Source organism: Chanodichthys erythropterus, chromosome 2 (genome assembly GCF_024489055.1).
Source record: "Chanodichthys erythropterus isolate Z2021 chromosome 2, ASM2448905v1, whole genome shotgun sequence".
NCBI lineage: Eukaryota > Metazoa > Chordata > Actinopteri > Cypriniformes > Xenocyprididae > Chanodichthys > Chanodichthys erythropterus.
The window spans coordinates 27,197,653-27,210,700 of NC_090222.1; the positions used below are offsets into that span (position 1 = coordinate 27,197,653).

The 13,048-nt window shown below is 37.0% G+C and overlaps 1 long non-coding RNA gene and 1 pseudogene across 1 annotated transcript; both read right to left on the bottom strand.

Moving 5' to 3' along the window:
• The window catches only part of LOC137034411 (cathepsin S-like), a 66,705-nt pseudogene that overhangs the window by 30,932 nt on the left and 22,725 nt on the right, over window positions 1–13,048 (bottom strand).
• Window positions 5,458–5,986, bottom strand: LOC137034419 (uncharacterized). Its single transcript, XR_010896942.1, has 4 exons — window positions 5,939–5,986; window positions 5,753–5,782; window positions 5,590–5,678; window positions 5,458–5,504 (listed from the first exon to the last, which is right to left on the bottom strand). It is a non-coding gene; the product is annotated as an uncharacterized lncRNA (long non-coding RNA).

The window sequence follows — 13,048 nt, forward strand, 5'->3', positions numbered from 1 at the left end:
ATGGATGCCTGTTTTTCACTATTATTCACTGTTGCAGCATCATTATTTAAAGTGATAATGTAATAAAGTCACCATTTTGTGCTTACTTTATATTATAGACCTGTAGACTAGGGCTTCATTTAAGCAACTCATAGTTTCAAACTGTAAACGGTATATAAATATGCACTATGTAAATTAGAGTGCATTACACAAACACTACTTAAAATTAATGTTACTTCAACTTTAGCAATTTCACGTTTGGAAAAAAAACTAAAACAGGCGCACAGACTAATATATTTATTACCCTTTTGTGCTAAACAGAAGTTGAAAAACCATCTTTGAACAGTGCATGTTTAATCTGTTTTTAATGTTGTAAGGCCATGCAAGAGAGCTTTTGCTCATCTTGTATTCTTTATCTGAAAGTATTCTCTCTTTTATGTCTACAATGCAAATTCTAAAAGTTTACAAAAGGCATTCCTAAAAGACTTCAACATGTCTAAATCAATTACAACATTTATTAGTTAAAGCAGATTAAAGGGTACTATGCGGTTATCTGGACCACACAGTGACGGGTAGGTTTAGGGGCGGGGTTAGGGGTAGGTCATCTATCAGGTGTGATCCGGATAACCGTATAGTACTGATTAAAGTTGTGGGTGTTGGCTATTTTAAAAGTTAATGTTAAAGGGGTCATTACCTGGCTTTTGTAATTTTTTTATATTGTTGTCTGAGGTCAACTTATGACGTTCGCTTGGTTTCAACATTCAAAAATGTCAAAATGGCTATTCTCTACCCTGGTTTTGAGCCTAGCTCCTCAAACACTTTTAATGGGCGTGCCGCATTCAAGATTTGCAGGTAAACGCCCACTGCTATGATTGGATAACAGTTTTGCATATTATAATGAGTTTCATGTAATGCGTGAATTGGTGGGCAGGGCTATACAGGCAGTGTTGAAGTAGGTGTTAATCTTCTGCGGAGGAGGAGGGGTTTGACATTCTTGCTTTGACCTCATAGATCCCCACTGTGAAAAACCTGTCATTTGCTGTGCCTGGTGTCAATAAAAGCTTTTATTGGACTAACAAGGAACGTTTTCAGTTCTCAAATGTATAGGATATTCTTATAGTACTATGACATATTAAATGTCAAAAGCTCAAGGAAAAGTTTATTTCTCAGTTTATCACCCCTTTAAATAATCACAGTTTGCAGTCCAAAAAGAAACAAATGTAGAAATTACCTGTTCAGGTCCAACCCATTGAACAAAAAAGGTAGTTGATTGGGTGATGTAGTCTGCTATACTACCAGTTGATGAGGTTCTTATGGCCAAATCTGGATTATGCGATCTCAGGCAGAGAAATTCAGTTGCAGACCCTACAGCTCCTGCATAGCATATAAGATTCTAGGAAAGGAGGACAAGCAGCAATTGAAAACTTAAAAATCATAAAACTCACAACAATACAGATGCATATATGGCTGGTACGTCTTTTCTTTTTACTTGTATGTTGTTGTGCAGCTGAAAATCTCTGCGTGTTCGAGAGCCGTCAGGGTAATGGAATTGGAAGGTGATTCCACCCTCTGAAGGGAAACTTGCAGCTAGTTCCCTCCTCTCACTGATAACCTGTGTAACAACAGTCTTTTATTATTTACTTCAGTGAAATTCTTTACATACAAAACAAATACAAGCTTACTTTCTTGTTCTAATGTAATGGCACATTATAAAATAATTTTTCAATTAATCAAATAAATGGACACTCTGTTCACTGCTCATCCCAAAACAACATTATCTTTTTATTTGTAGCCTCAATTATCATGGGATAGAGGGAATGGTTTATTTTTGTCACACCTACTCCATCCCTCGCTCATAGCAGACGGTTCGAGAGGATTGTTTAGGGATATTCAACTCAATTCCAGAGTGGAAGCAAATGTTCTGGTTTTATTTTAAGACTACCATGACAAAGACATTTTTTTCTCTATGTATTAACTTGCACAGATTAATTGTTCACTACAAGACTTAGTAATGTGATCTTACAAAGTAACTAGGGTACATTTTTATTTCATAACGACTTTAAGAAATGCTGCTCATAGATCACAGTTGATTATCTGAACTTGCCTGTAGTCGTCTCTCCTCAATTCTTTCCCTTCTTCTCTCATTTTCCAGCTGTAAAATACATGTCATCACTGTGGTTAAATAACTTTGCCCAGGAACTTCTATTGTGTTGTTTTTTGGAACTGAATTTACCCTCTGTTGGTCAAAGAGCAATGACTCTTCATAGGCTGAATTTTGCTCTTGAATGAGTCGCCTCCTTTCCTCTATACTCTCCTGTTAAACAGTGATATAATTTGTATAAATGCAACATGGTGGCAAACAGACAACCAACCTCATAATACAACCATTTAAAGGAACAAAATATGATATGACACAAAATATGACTATAACATATTTAAACTGACTCTCAGTGTGTTATTGAATAACTGGTTAGTGCTCCATCAATCTATTCTATCCAGAAATGTAGTTGTAGATTATAGTTATATATTGAAGTGAAGTGAAATACATATTGCTAGCAAGATTATCTGCAGGATTACAATGCTATGCTTACCGTTTCACCACCAGCATGATGACCTTGTGGCAAAATGTAACTTTCATTGATGACCTTCACATGAACAGGCAGACAATCAGAAATCAAAAAACTATAATGTCTCCATTAAAAATACAGGTCAGAAAAAAGCATTTGGTATGGTAAAACCAGGGACACACCAAGTCAACTACCTTAGGTGAGATGTACAAAAAGAGAATATAGTTAATAAAAGTGCTATATACATAAAGATGACTTGACTTATTTAACAATATAGATTGTTTTAAAACAGATTTACAGTGATAGGAAACTGGGGGGGGGGAGTTAAAGCTCTAGGAGGGGTTTGAGTCAGAAAATTTAGGGTCAGAAGAAGCAGAATAATAATAAGTTTAAATAGGATTTCAGTAAGTTGACTCTCTCAAGCCAACTTACAGTAACAGATTGTTTAGGCTTTACAGCAGCTCTAAAATAAAGTTATTGTCCAGCTAAAGCAAGTTTTTGATTGATTCATTTCTGTTGTAAAAATCATTAGTTATTACTGTATAATACTCTGATGTAGTTGCAAAATTCACAAGGTACTTTGGTTCAAGTTTAATATGTATAATAAAATGTACAGGGGAAATGCCTTCCTCCTCCTCAGGCTCCACCTGCACACTTTCTAGTCCTTCCTCCTCCTCAGGATCCACCTGCACACTTTCTAGTCCTTCCTCCTCCTCAGGATCCACCTGCACACTTTCTAGTCCTTCCTCCTCCTCAGGCTCCACCTGCACACTTTCTAGTCCTTCCTCCTCCTCAGGATCCACCTGCACACTTTCTAGTCCTTCCTCCTCAGATGCAAAGACAACAACCTTAGGTGAAGTGCACAAAGAGTAAATAGTTAATACTGTATGATGTAGTTGCAAATTTCTCAAAATACTTTGGATCACGTTTAATATTTATAAAACTTACAGGGAAAATGTCATCCTCCTCCTCAGACACATTGTCACCAACCTTAGGTGAGGTGCACACAAGAGTAAATAGTTAATACTGTATTGATGGACTCTTTTTGGGTGGGTTGCCAATGTATTAGATTTCTCTGACAAATAAAATAGGTAAGCTATAGATCCTCTAGTGAGAAGAAGTTCTTGAAGGTAACAGTTCTTCAGCAGCGCTTAGTGTCAATTTTAAACCGTAGTTATGTGTGTGGGACAGAGCTTTATTGCAGATACAGACGGAAGATATGGCACTGCTAAAATCTCCCACTGGAGATTTCTGCAATACATGAGATAGTTGATACTAAACAGGAACATACCAGAGACATGAGATATGAGTTCTAATCCCGGCTCTGATAATCTGAAATCCCTAATCTAAATGCTTTAGGTTTAAGATATATACAATCATTCAGTATGATGTAGTTGCAAAATTGACCAAGTAATTTCATATGTACAAAACTTACAGGTATAATGTCTTCCTCCTCCTCAGGATCCACCTGCAGATTTTCTTTTTCTTCAGACCCCTCAGATGAAATGTCACCAACCTTAAGTGAAATATACATCAACATAAGGAAGAAAGCATTTGCTCTCACATCATGATATCCGTTAAGGCACAAAAATGGCTTACTGATGTATTTGAAGAGACGCTGTCCTCAGACAATTCCAGGGGCTTCTATTTAACAAAGACAACATGTTTTTTACAACTAAAAGTATCTGTGGTCGCCATTATAGCACAACATTTCATATTGGTGAATGTGTAGACATTATTGGTAGCCTGGGAAAACCCAGACAACTTCCGGCAAATTTAGATTTGCTCTGCAAGTAGTCTGGCAAAGAGCTCATTCAAGCCCATTTCTAATCCGTCGAAATCGCGGCACCAATCAGAAACGTTGGGGCGGGCTTTACACGATGACGATCGCTCTGATTGGTTTTAGGTCTATCCAATTGCGCCCAGAGGCATTTGAGCGACGTCCGTTGGTGACGCCCCTTTGGAAATGAGTTATTAATGAAGCTTTGCCAGACCATAACTCAGTTACTACTGAGAATGGTCTGGTTTTAACCAGGTTACATTATTGGTGTATTTTATTACATTTTATTACAATTAAAATATTTACTATTTTCATTGCAAGGTGTGCTTTAGAATCTTGCTTGTTTATTAAAGTCGACATGAAATCAAAAATGACCCAGTTTAGTATGTAAGTGCATATTACTAGTCTTGTGTAAGTTAATCCTTGCAAGTTAATACACAGAAAAAATGTTTTGCCGTGGTAATCTTTAATCAAAATCTGAAAAGTTACTTCCGGTCTGGAATGGCATTCCTTTTCTAATGACGTTGGTTTGACGGCTTGGGTTGAAAACGCTTAACCACTCCTCAGACCGCTTGTCTGCTATGAGCAGAGATGGAGAGTAGGAGCGCTAGAGTAAAATCCTCTGTTCAATATTCCCTTTCACTGGAAAATACGTCACAGCACTGGAGAAAAAAACGCAACTTCCAGTTCACAGGGACTTTAAACTAATGCTAGTAAATGGTCATTAAATCATACTTGTAAAATAAATGTATATGAATACAATACAGAAAATAAACTCGTTCTGTAAGTAAATTGGCTAACACTAACGTTTTGAAATCAAGTGTTCCAGTGGGTGTACTGATAAAGTAAAAAACATGAACAAATGTTTCACATCTGCTTGTTGTAAGGGTAACTGTACTTTACATATACACTTGTAGGATACAGATGTAGGATAAAAAAGCATGCTTGATAACAACTACTTACCTTTGGCCTTATGTAAAGAGCGGACCGGCCCAGCTCTTTACGAATGGACACTGAGGATAAAGTGTTTGAACTGAGAGCCAACACACGTCTGAATCGGTCAACTCGACAGAAGTCAAAGTCTCTATGATTCAGTCCAGGAAAAGTCTTCCAGAGCAGATCTTTTAGGTCTGCCTCAGGCATGTCACAAGCAATGTCTATCCTTTTCATTTCTGTGGCTGAAAAATGGTAATGCCTGTTAATAAAGCATCCCACAGTCTTACAAATAAAATATTTTGTGAATATCAAATTATGTTAATTTACCAAAATTGCTATTAAATGTCGCCATACTGTGGTCAAGCAACAAAGCCACACGAATTTTAAAAGCTGGACAACGATCATTTGTTGCTTTCCTATGAAACAAAACATATCATTAAGAAAGCAATACAATTTAATGTACAGAGGCTGTCAATTTCTTTCATATTACCCTCCATTTGCATCGCCTTGAGCAGATGATCTTAAAAAGAAGCAAAAATGCGTTATTTGGTATAAGTAAAAAAACATTCTGCCTATACATAAAATGTACTGTAGCAGCCTTGATCTAGTAAGCTAATTAAATGTTACTACAGTAAGTGTTGAATAGGCAACTTTACTCTGGTGCAGTTATACACACCTGTTGCTGCATAGATTAACATGCTCTTGAAGCCTATGCAGGGGCACCTCACAGCAACAAATATTACACCTTTCCATTACAACATTCTGAAAACACAGAACAGATCACATTTCAAATAATTGTATTTGTACAAAAAGGAAAAAAAAAAAAAAAGATAACTATATTATTAGCTTTAATTTGTGATGTTATACAAAGTGATTCATTATTTCACTCTAAAAAAAATTTTTTTTATAAAATAAACTTTATTACAGTTACCTCTGCCGTATCTTCCTGACGTACAAGAGGAATGCTGTTTTGAATTGGTACAATATAAGCAACCGCTTTGTTTAGGCCACTTTCCAGTCTAAGATATGGGATACTGTACCCTTCTGGTGGCATTGGTATGTCAACCAATTGACGACCCCTGGCTGTACGCATTATTTTAAATGGACCTGCTCGCTTTAATGCAGGGAACACCTCTCCAATTTTTTTGGTAAAATCTGCAAAGGATCCGTTCATATCCTCAAATCTGACTTTTTTTTTCCCAAGACCACTTAATTTTAAAATACTGTTTTCCTCTGGTGTGGGTAAATTATTGCATGATGGACTTGCCATGCAATAGAATTCATGCTCCCATGCAGAAGGGCCTAACCTGTGACGAGCTCTTGAGGACCTTATATTTACATATGGTTGAAAGAGTCTACTAAGGGCTGGCCCAGTGTGCATGTTTACAGGTGTGCCAGTGTGTAATAGAGATGCTGACTGGAGAGCGGATGCTGTATGCACAGTAGAGGGGCTGAAGAGAGAGGGTGTGCAAAGGTTTGAAGAGCAGGACATGGGAGATGAGGATGATGTTAAACATCTGCTTGTTGCTGGTGTGGAAGCCAGTGGTTGTGCAGTAGATGGCACTTGAGACAAAGATGTAGAGGGAGGGTTTAGCAGCAAATTATTGGCCATTTCTAGGAACCTAGCTGCTTGTTCCAATCGTGTGTTACTGCTGAAATGGGGAAAAATATACAAATAAAAGGTATGGAATAAGATCACATGTACAGCACAGTAATTACCTTAAATTGTGTTAAATGGGTGATGAACTGAGAAATTGATTTATAAGAAAATCCTGAAAATTTCAGAACTGAAAACACTCCTTGTTAGTCAAATAAAAGCTTTTACTGACAGCAAGCACAGAGAAGGACAAGTTTTCCAAAGTGGGGATGTATGACGTCAAAGGGCATCAAACACAGCAGAAGATGATCAACGCCTACTGCCTGTTTAGCCCCGCCCACTGATTCGAGCATTACATGAATCTCATAAGCAAAACTGTTATCCAATCATAGCAGTGGGCGTTTACATGCAAATATTGAATGTGGCACGCCCATTAAAAGCGTTTCAGGAGCTAGGCTCAAAACCAGGGTAGAAAATAGCCTATTACTTATTCATTTTGACGTTTTTGAATGTAAAAACCAAGCGAACGTCATAAGTGGACTACAGACCACCCACAATATTTTTTATTTTAAAAAGCCAGTTCATGACCCCTTTACGTTTAACCACCACCACCCGCAAAAAAAAAAAAAAAGTAATTCAGAGTCAGCAGATCTCGTTTAAAGCATTTACTTTCTAATTGTGATCATTTAAACAATTAAAGGAAGTGTACGTTTTTTTGGTTCGTTGTTTATCACTTTAATGTTTATGGTTTAAATATTTCATTCGAGCAAATAAACCACATGATAGATCAAAACAATATTTAAGCAGAAAAGGCCTCGTCGCCTATAGTGCTGAAAGTTGCAGTAGGCCTATCGCCTATGTCACCAGTAATGTGTCACGAAAAGTGACGTTAAATATCGCAAGTACAGTATTTTGGCACGGCATTGTGTATGGTTAATTATTTTATTTGATAACATGCGATAACAATTATTTCCTATCAGTGATTCATTTTCTTACTGAAAAATAAATTGACCATGACCCTGAATAAACGTTAATGCTGTCTTATTTAGCCACAAACAAAAATGAGATATAGATTTTGTAAAACCAAACTAAAAGAAAGGCCGTTAGCCTATGTAGGCCTACATTCAAGATGCTGTTGTTCACTAATGATTAACAAAATCAACGTACGTTTTATTATATATCTCAATGGCTTGACAAAAAGTATCTAGCAAGAAATTAACAGTTTAATTGATTATATCTCAATAGCTACACAATAGCCGCAATAATAGTCCATTACTGATATTTGAAATAAAAGTCAAATACCTTGAATCTTCAGCTGCCATTCTTGAGCTTCTTAACGTCTGCCCACCAGATTTTAAACTGTGCGGGAACAGGAAGCGTTGCAATTCAATTGGCGGGCTGTATAGAGATGACCTTAAGGAACGTTACGGGCGCGGCGGGTATAAAGTCAAGATCAATCGATAGAAGGCCTATATATTCGCTGCATATTGATTACCACTTAAATCATTTTAAAAATAAGTATTTAGTTATGCAAGTAGTTAAGAAAATAAATGGTTCAAGGTTAGAAAAGATGCACTCAAAATTACCTCTAAAAATAACTTAAATATTACTTCTTTGAAATTGTAACTTTACTAATTGTGTACATTGCTGTGGCTAATAAGAGGCTACTGTAAGGTAGAGGGAGTACGCTATTGACAAAGTATTTTATCTTATCCTCTAGGGTCGTCCTTCCTAGCTCGGAGTTTTAGCTAAAAACCTTCACAAAACTATGAACTCTTAGGTTTAGGCTGGGGTTGAAAGTCTTTTTTAGAGCGGTCTTTTTAATCGCACACATTTAATAATAATAATAAAAAAAAAAAAAAAAAAAAAAAACTGTAAAACACCACTTAGAAATCATTCATAAGTGTACATATTTAAAGAACATGCTAAAATACAAAATTATACAGAGATAAACTAAAATACTAAATTCATTTTATTTGAAAAGCAGCTGTAGGTCTACCATTCTAAATTATTTATCGATTACATTTAGCAATTTGACAAGATAAATTTTAAAAAGGTTAGAAAATGCCTTAAAGGCAAATAATTGCCCCTTGCCCAAATAAACTCATTTATGGTAGAATCACAGCCAGCAACTTGCAAAAAAATAATTTCTAGACAAGTGTTATAAATATAAAAACACTTACAAATTATTAGCCTACAATACAAATTTCTAAACATTTAAATATTAACGTGATAGTTTCACCAAATATTATTGCGTCTACTTGTACGGAAAGGGCTATATTACCCACCTTAATCTGGTAGAATATCTACCTTGTTTCAGCTTAACGCCCTTAATAAAATCATGGGCAAAATATTGAAGTTATCAGTGTTGACAGACTTCTAAAACCCTGCAGGTTTTATACCCTTGGTTATTATATAACATATTATATATGTGTTATATATGTGTTATATAACACAACATTTTGATTAAAATAATAAGTAGAGGAACTGTGGGTGGAAGAATTTGCATTTATTTGTACAAAATGTAATGTAATTGTTCAAACTAGAGTCAATTTTTGTATCAAATTGTTAAGTAAATCTTTGGCCAAAAGGAAAGAAAAAAAAAATAAAAAATAAATAATTATATTATATTATATTATATACCTGTATATTTCACAAGTTTTCAGCCAAATAGTTCTGGGCTGATCTTAGGCACTGAATGTAAATGTCAATGCCAAAGACATCACTGCTCATGAAAGGGTCAATGGTTTGGCTCAAGTAAGCCTCAATTTCATCCTGTAGGGCAGGTGGCGCTTCTGGAACAAGGACTTCGTGTATAGCATCTGGAACTGCAACAGGCGCATCCCAGTCTATTCCAAATGTGTTTGAATCCTCCTAGAAAAACATTAACACATTAAACTTAAAGGGCTACTCCACTTTAAAAATGAAAATTCTGTCATCATATACTCGCCCTCATGTGGTTTCAAACCTGTATGAATTCTCTTATGCTGAACAGAAAGGAAGATATTTAGAAGAATGTCAGTAATCAGACAGTTTCTGGTCTGATTGACTTCCATATATATATATATGGAAGTCAATCAGACCAGAAACTGTCTGATTACTGACACATCTTCCTTTCTGTTCATCAGAAGAAAGAAATTCATACAGGTTTGAAACATGAGGGCGAGTATTTGATAGATTTTTCATTTTAAAGTGGAGTATCCCTTTAAGAACACCATTAAGACTTGTTCAGTAACATGTTGGTAGACATTAATTTATATACTGTATAAAATTAAATATAATTATTGTAATTATATAAAAAGCAGAGATATTTTAAAAGCCTTTTAAAATAAGCTTACAGTGTTCTGAATTTGCTGGGGACCCAGAACTTGGCCGGCTAACCACAGCTGGTTCGGTGACCTGTTCCCTTCAGTGGAAAGGGAATGGTTGTCCCATGTCCCCATAAATAGCTGAAGATGATGGTTCAGCCTTGGTAGCATCACGTAGTGAAGGCAGATCAAATGAAGGTCCTGGTCAGGATCCAACTGCAAAAGTTCCTCGAGATGTCTGAAGGCGGCATAATAGTTACAAAGTACGCAGCACCACACATCACGCCAAAGCCGTTCAATTCGCTGGTTATGCACACTTTTTCCAGTGATGAAGCTGTTACGTTCTAGAGAAACAAAAAGGAGTGTAAATTAAAACAGAAAAATAATATTTTCAGAGATAACGGATTTAGCACAGCTCTTGCACTGGAAAGAAACATCTTTAATTTTACATTACATTTTGCAATACACTTTATATATATCATATATTGCAATCAGTTGGATTGAGGTTAACTACCAGATCCTCTTTCTGGATGCTCCAACATAAACCTGGCCACCTCCACATTTTCGCCACCTTTATCACTTCTCACTCTGTGAGGTAGACCATGTTCATGGACGGCTCCAAGAAAGCAATCTAGAACAGTTGCCGCCCTATTATTGTCATTTGCCCTTAGGTACATGATCTTCCTGCTGAAGCCGTCAATGCCACCATGGACAACAATTCTCCACCTAACAGGCACAGACACAAGAAAACTACATTAAGGGCCAATGTTATGTACACATTCAGTGTTTGATGACAATGCTTACCGAACAAGTTTGTGGTTGCCATCAATGTGCCACAAAGACAAAGGACCTGGCACAGAATATCGCCGCCTTTGTGTAATCTGCAGGTCCAGGCCTCGCAACACTGTCCCCACAGGATCAACCTGCCTCATTGTCTCCATTATCCGATTACGAGTAACCCTTGAAACATTCAGAATAAGGTAATAATTAATGCTACAAACAATGTAAAAATTCATTTATAGGGGAATAAAAAAAAGAAAAAAAAAAAAAAAGGGGCTATAAATAAGAAATCAAGCACTGAAACGCTCATTTAAAAAAAAAAAAAAAAAAAAAAAAATTTAGATAATTTTACTTGTCCTAATCAAAGAAATGATTACCAATAAGTAACACATCTTGTTATCATAACATCGGCAAGGGGTGGGACTATTAACTGTCCAATGGCATTCTAATCTGCAACTATTTCACGTTTCATCACGTCTCTGCAGAGCTGTAATGAGTTTTTCCAAATAATGGGCATTTTCTCAATATTGCTACCTGATTTGCTCGTGCCTTATTGAGGGGGGGGGGTATTTTTTATGTGTGGGAGATTATTGATAGGTTTGTGCAGGGGCGCAACTGCACATTTGCTGAGGGGTATGCAAGATCATGGTTGGAATTCATAAGTAATAAAAGACAATCACAACTTCTGTTTCATGCCGACTATTACATCGGATTATCTACAAATATACAAACACTATCATAATAAAACATGCAAAAATACCTTATGCCTACGGATCTCAGGTGGCCATCAACAATCCTGTATCCACAGTTCGGGTACTGTCCAATGAAGTTCTGAATGACTTCTTTCAAGTTTTCCGAAGTGATGTCAGAGTATGTTTGTCGTACGGAAAGTTTGTACGCCTTCATCCACCTTCTAATGGTTGAATAGGATACTCCATACATTCTTGCGATTTCATGCACTTTAAAATGTTGTTCCAGTAAAAACTGCAGTTGTTCCTTCCCTACTACCATATTTTGTCCACGCTCTTCGAAGTGTAGGCCTACACCAACTTCTGGTGCCAAAAGCTCCAAACTGCGGTGTAAAAAGTGGAAAATCTCATCCTCTCTCGGCAATGAAACAACCGCAGCTAAACGATAAAGAACTTGAACAACACTTTCCAGCCGATAATATATATGATCCGTTTCTTGGGGTCTTTGCAGAAGTACAGTCCTTATCGAGTTTAATTGTTCATAGATGTGTTCCAAAAACTCACGGGAGACTGGCACGGGATGTCTGGGGGGGGGGGGAGAAAGGCTATTAAATGTGTCAACTAAATTTAAGAAGTATGAACAAAAATTGTATTTTCTATAAAAGATTGAGTTTTAATAAAAAAGAATAGCTAAATTGTTATATAATAACCCACCCATCCATGGTGTAACGAGGCTGGACTCAGGCAGGGATCCAAATGGTCGTGGTCGTACAGGCAGGGTCAAGACAGGAGCAAACAGGAACAGCAAGGAACAGGCAGAGTCGTAGTCAGGATACAGGCGGTAGATCAGGACAGGCAGATATCACTCACAGGTCAGAATACCAGGCAAGGGTCAAAGGCAGGCAGCAACAGGTCAAAAACGGGTAACAGACAGGACCGGTAACAGACAGGCAAACAGGATAATAAACGCTCAGAATTGTACACCAGGGAAACAAGACCTCACCCTGAAGTGGCGTGTGAGTGAGTCTTAAATAGTCCAGATAATGAGCTACAGCTGGGTGTGAGTGATTACTGATTGGATGAGTGAGTTCAGGTGATTGTCAGGGAGGATTCTGGGAATTGGAGTCCGGGAATTGACAGGAATCGTGACACATGGCGTCCATGACTCAGCAAGGTTTATAAATTCAAAATCTGCTTGATCAGGGGCCGTATTCACAAAACATTTTATCTTACCACTAAGAGTTCTCCTAAATAGCAGTAAAAGTTTTTAGCTAAGAGTTTTCTCTTAAAACCTATTCACAAAGCTGCTGAGACCAACTTTACTAAGGAATAGACTGAAGTCTTAAGCTAAGAGTAAGGGCGGGGTTGACCTCGTTGCTATGGAGTAAACACACAGTGATTGGCTGATGGGG